This window comes from Sparus aurata, chromosome 17 (assembly GCF_900880675.1).
Source record: "Sparus aurata chromosome 17, fSpaAur1.1, whole genome shotgun sequence".
Lineage (NCBI taxonomy): Eukaryota > Metazoa > Chordata > Actinopteri > Spariformes > Sparidae > Sparus > Sparus aurata.
This window is the reverse complement of record NC_044203.1, coordinates 17,778,550-17,784,561: the sequence shown is the minus strand read 5'-3', so window position 1 is coordinate 17,784,561 and position 6,012 is coordinate 17,778,550. Positions and strand designations below refer to the sequence as shown.

Here is a 6,012-nt window from a genome sequence, read left to right as displayed (position 1 = left end):
ATTTTTTATATATATTATTCTGTTTTTAATAAAAGCTTCAATAAGCAGTGGGTTTCTGGCCTCTTTAATTTGCCAAGGCAGATTTAGCATCTGTCTCTTCCAGATCATGCTCCTGTTTAGTCAGACCCTCTTGACAATCACACACGAGCCCAAACATCACTTCACATTCCAGTCATCATTCCTCCTTTCTCCCTGAATGGCACTTTCAGCATCACACTCAGGACCGCAACTTCACACCGCTGCCTCTGCCATATGCCAGCCTGCTCAGTGTCTCGGCTGAGTCACGCAGTCATGATCTGCCTTATCAGTGTTTGTTTCAAGCTGCAGATCTCTTATGAGCACCGTACATGGACCTACTGTTTGGCTCCTGGACATGCTGCTGTGCTCTGTGAGGCTCGTTTTACCAGAAGGTCTATTTGAAGTCACTGAAGGGCCTAATGTGGTCTGGGATTTTTCAGTTCTGCCACTGTATCATGCTTGCAGCACTGTGCCTGTTCACTGGGTCAACATGACTCAGACATTGTCACTGTCCTGGCAGAGCTCACGCGCCTGCAGCACTGAAATGAATCCATGTGTACACCCACTAGCTTATCTTGAAAGGCTTGGTGAGTAAGCAGTTACCTGATGTGTGCAACCTCTTACAGTGCCCACGTCGCCTAAGAAAAGTCTAATAAGTTGTCTGGTTTCTGTGAGTGAATGAAAAAAAGAAGGAATGCGATCCCTTTTGAAAAGTGAGACGCATGTGTGAGTTCTGCAAGATCAGCTTCTGTTTTGAGGAAGTGCTCTTATTTTTACAGTATGAGATGGTCAGCTTCTGATTGATACGATCATGCTGTATCTCATTCTGTAAGTAATAGAAGGTGTGTTTTTCATTAAAAATATGCAGACCGAAGGTGAAACGGAACATTCCATGCCTCCTTTTACCATATTTCTATGCTCTATCTCTGGCCATCAGGTGACAGGAAAGGGCTCACAGGAGAGACAGAATAACAGGAAGAGAAACCACGAATAAGAGGAGGGGGGCAAAGAGCCAAAACAGTGTTTGTTATTCTCTGTATTGTCTCAGATACTGTGAATTAGATCTCAACCAGATGCTGCCACAGCTCAAAACAGAAATTTGGTTTGTGAGAAGAGACAGAGGGGCACTATGTCTTCTGTCAACCCATCTTTGTGTGCCTTGTTGTCTTTCACACTTTCAGAGCGGCTGTGTGAAATGAGAATTAGATTCATGGGAGGTAGTTTTTAACCCCCTGATCTCTTCCTCTTTTTGTGTTATTGCTGCAATTCTTGTCACACCTCTCTTTGCACTCTCCTCCAGCTAATAAGCAGGTCCGAACATGAACCAGCCTGAACGATAAGCTCAAGTTGTTGTGTCACTGAGAAGGGGCAACAGCGATGCAATTTCGGATGTTTAAGGCATGCCAGGAAACCCTCCCCAGACTGAATAAATAGACAAGTAAGATATTTCTGTCCACTGCTTTTAGTAAAATGAGGTCTGAGCTGTACTGAAGCATTTCCTCTAATAATTAATTTTGTCACTAACATCCCCTGGAGCCATTTAACACTTTTCGTCAGCTCTGCAGTTTCCATGACGACTAGGATTATTGAATAGGCAACAGTATTCCACTGTGACTCAGTTTGTCTTCAGACCACAGTCATAGTCTTTCTTAAATACGAGATGTGCAGCATGAATTGTCTCTGATGAGTCGAAGAAAATCTCTCCCCTTCCTCTGGCGAAACTCTGCCGGTGGAAAATAAGGGTGGAGTGCGTAGCGGTGCAGTCACAGTCACCCTCCACTGCACCAGCTGAGTCCCTGAACTGGGCCGGGTATTCTCACAGGGGGACGAAGCAATGCCACAGCTCATTATCTTGCCGGCCTGAATGCTGGTAATTTGGTCATCCGTGGATGTTTTCCGGGTGAGCTCATTGTATAAGCAGTGTCTCGCTCGTCCTTTTTCTGGTTTTGAGCAGAAAGCTTAACTCTAGGGGTATGAGTGAATGCTCCACATGAGCCAAAGTTATTTACTTTTCATTTTGCCCCTTTGAGCATGTAAATTAAACTATATACTCTTCTGTATAAAGAACACAGGCAATGTGTTTTGTATTGAATGGATCAGTGGAGAGCTGCAACTGTTAAATTGTTTCAATCATTTTTCAAGCAAAGATGTCCTAGCTTCTTAAAGGTGAGGATTTACCGCTTTATTTGTCCTGTCATTTCTTTGAAAATTTGAGTCTTTGGTTTTTGGAGTGATGGCTATAATAAAAAAGAAGCAGACTGAAGGCACCACTTTTTTGCGATGAGAATAATCATTGGTTGCACCTTGGACCTACTATTTAAATTGCATGCACTGTATGTTGTCCTGACTGTTTATTAGGGTGTTGTGAAAGCATCACATATGTGTGGGCAATAATTATTTCTCTCATCTTCTCTTATCTGTCAGAGCTTCATTGCAGTTTTTTAAACAAATCTGTTAAATCCATCTGTTTCCATCCATCTTGAATCAGTGTTGTCATGCACTGACTTGGCACACAGTGACTAATCAGTAATGCAGCTGCTTCAAAGTAAACGCCTTATAAAGTAAAAGCTATTGCTACTCTATTTGATTTGACCCAATTTTGCAATTGCATTTGCCTTTAAGGACACATATATATGTATATTATATATTATACAAATGTATAATAAACTTGCTCCTAATCAACAGTCCAAACACAGAAGGATGTTGTGTTTTGTGCTTTTAAAGCCCCCCCCAGAGGAAGTGATTTAATAAACAGAACTAACTTCACGTCTTGTTTCATACACGACAGCATCTGATATCTCTTTGATTGTGTAAGAATGAGGCTTTACTTGAGGAAAACAGTACTGTAACAAAGGGATTGATTGAATTGATTATTGACATAATCAAAGTTCTTAAGATATTTTGAATGTTTTTGTTTCCATTTTACCCAACCATTAATTGTATCAATTAATGAGTAGGCCTGTCACGATGAATATGTTATCGACTTATTGCACATATTGATCGTTTTTGCTGACCTCAACATTATCTGTGAAGTTTACATGCATGTTTGTTTACAAAAGAAAGTCATCAGAATGCTTATTTTGTTGGGATATCTTAATCATTTCTTTCACATTCCAGTCACAATGTCTGAATATTCTTAAGAATTAAAAGGCCATTGCTCTATGAAAGAGTGTATCTGCATTAAATTATTATGTTGTCATATAGATATTGGAATGGAATTAATATGACTGTAATATTGTCTATCGCAAATGGTTTTTGTGATGATAAACACAAAGTAGTAACGAGACAGACCTATTTATGTGTAGAGTGTTTCAATACTTGGAAATAAAGTTTGAACATGTTTCATTCTATTTTTTCCCCTTTAATGAGGTGCAAATGGGCCAATTAACATAATCGCTTAAGCCAAATGATCTCAGGTTTTCCAAAACCCCTGCTGCTGTTACCACGTGTTTGAATTAACCTTACTCTGAGAAATAATAACAAAAACAGAAAACATGTTGAGGATGACTTCTTATAGTTTAGACTGCTTTATGATATATACTCAAACACATCTTGCGGTCACATTGTAAATTGGTTGTATACCTCCTTATGTTCAACATGTGTCGACAACTTTGTAGCATTCATTTAGATTCTGACTTATACGTTTAATAACCTTCTGTGTCCTAACCCTGTGTTATTACCACACGCTAAGTGGTTTTTGGTTGATATTTGTGAAGCAAGTTAAGCCTGAAGCTTGGAGGGAATGCTGGATTATGGTGACTGTTTCCCCAAACATGGAAATGGCCATGCCTTATAAACCTTCTGTTTTAATTACACAACTAGCCGCAGCCTAGAGGCCCCCTCAATGTACTGACTCCATACTGTTTTTCATCAACCGGGGCTGTCAGACAATATATGCACACACAGGTTCCGTCCAGGATACAATTACAATGTGTTCCTATGTGTTTGCTGGGAGGTTGAGCCTTTTTCCCGTACACATGATGAGTTCATCCTATTGTACCCTAACTCTGTGTCAAATATTCCAGCCAGGGTCGGGACACAGGGCTACAGTGTGTGTGTGTGTGTGCGTGTGTGTGCGTGTGTGTGTGTGTGTGTGTGTGCGTGTGTGTGTGTGTCTGTGTGGTGGTGGTGGTGGTGGTGGTGGTGGTGGGGGGGGGGGGGGGGGGGGGTTCGTGACCAGGAATGTGTGACATCATTCAACCAAAACAAGAGGGGGCACATGCACTGTAAATACCCCCCAAAACCACAAGAAAAACACACCCATACAGTAGTTACAGTTATGGGGGTGTGCTCCACCGGACTGTTTATGAGGTGCAGGAAATTTCAGAGGTGATGTCCTACAGGTTACATTAATCTGCTGGTTAATTAAAATCAAACGAGAATGTGTCTACTTACCCTGTACGTTTTCAAAGCCAGATTATTAACATGCATTGAACATTTAGGGTGCCAGACTAAAAAGCTTTGCCCCTCTCAAAGGCATCCCAAAATAATTGCCCATCCCCCGTTTGCTTTACTTTCTTTTTCCTCCTCTCTTTCTATCTCTAAACCCATAAGCAGTGGTAGAAGAGGATTATTCAGTAAAAATAGCTATGCTACACTGTAAAAAATCTCCACTACATTAAAAGGCCTGCAATGAAAGTGTTATGTAAGTCGGTCTATTATTAGCTAAATGTATTTAAACTGAACAGTATGAGTTCTGAATGCAGAACTGCCTGTGTGAGTGTGTAACACCATTACATATTGTTAAAAGAGGAATTATTCTGCATAAAAGTTAGTGGAAGTGGAGCTTACTCCAAACATTATGCATGTTGGTGGATAGTTTCATATTTTATAAGCAAATTAAATGTTTTTTAGGGTTTTGAAAGTAGCTAACTGTAGTAGTAGTAGTAACTGTATTACAGTGGAGCACAAAATCTCAAGTCATTAATTAATTTCCTAAATAAATGGACTTTTATAGCAGCATGAAATGGAAGCACTTCAGTAAAGTCAGATTTGTACAGAAATGTACAGTGGTGGAAGAGGTACACAGATGTTTTACTCAAGTACATTTAACAATACCACAATGTAGAAATACTCTGTTACAAGCCAAACTCCTGCATTCAACATTTTACTTAGATCTAAGTAATAGTATAAAAGTATTCCAATTAAAATATAGTTACAGTACAAAATGGCCCATTTCAGAATAATGTATATTTTATTACTGAATAACAATTACTGATGCAGCCTCCTGGTATTTACATTTTTGGTTATTAAGTCGCAGCTGGTTAAGGTGGCACTACTTTTGATTCTCTTATAGATACAGCTGGGTAGCTTGTGAATTTTACCCAGAGACAATATTTGCCTTTGAGATGTAAAGTTTTTGGACTTGAAGGAGGCTGAAAAGTAGCAGGAACAGAAATATTCAAGTACAATACCTCAAAATTGTGCTTAAAGGTGTGTTATGTAGTTTTGGGCAAGATATTTCAATCAGGAGAAACAGAGCTTGATTGACTGATTTTTACAAAAATATAACAAACTATGTGTTTTAATGACTGAATAAACTGAACAAACAAACTGGTCTTTTACACTGTTTTACTTTGTTTATAAGTGGCGGACCCTGCCACCTTTCTAGTTTCAAGGTGTTCTGGGGAATTTACTTTAATTTTACTTACCTCTGAGAACAGCTTGTTTATTCAGTTATGGAAAAAAATATATGTCTGAGGTGGTAGCATCACCTCATCAATACGGACAAATTAAAACCACACGGTTCCCCTTTAAGTTAGCATAAGTGAGTATATTCCACCAAAAACACCCACTTCATCCCTTGAATTTCACCGAGCTAAATGAAAATGCTGACTCAAAGAGAGGCTGAGTCAACCAGCTCTTTTATGAAAAATGACACCGGATGTCAGGGACACTTTTTAGCGGAACATGCTGACGAATATCTGCCCCCAGTTCGCTATTTTTGGGATAGAATAGCTTGTTGTGTAAGCTAGCGGACAACTTTTACTTATC

The 6,012-nt window shown here is 39.6% G+C and overlaps 1 protein-coding gene across 2 annotated transcripts in view; it reads left to right on the top strand.

Moving 5' to 3' along the window:
• lars2 (leucyl-tRNA synthetase 2, mitochondrial) overlaps nt 1-47 on the top strand; it is a 38,581-nt gene extending 38,534 nt beyond the window's left edge. For both annotated transcript variants that reach the window (XM_030395051.1, XM_030395052.1), the window contains one exon: nt 1-47. This exon is cut by the window's left edge and continues 338 nt beyond it. The gene's annotated coding sequence lies outside the window, so the exon portion shown is untranslated.
• The last annotated feature ends 5,965 nt before the right edge of the window (nt 48-6,012 follow it).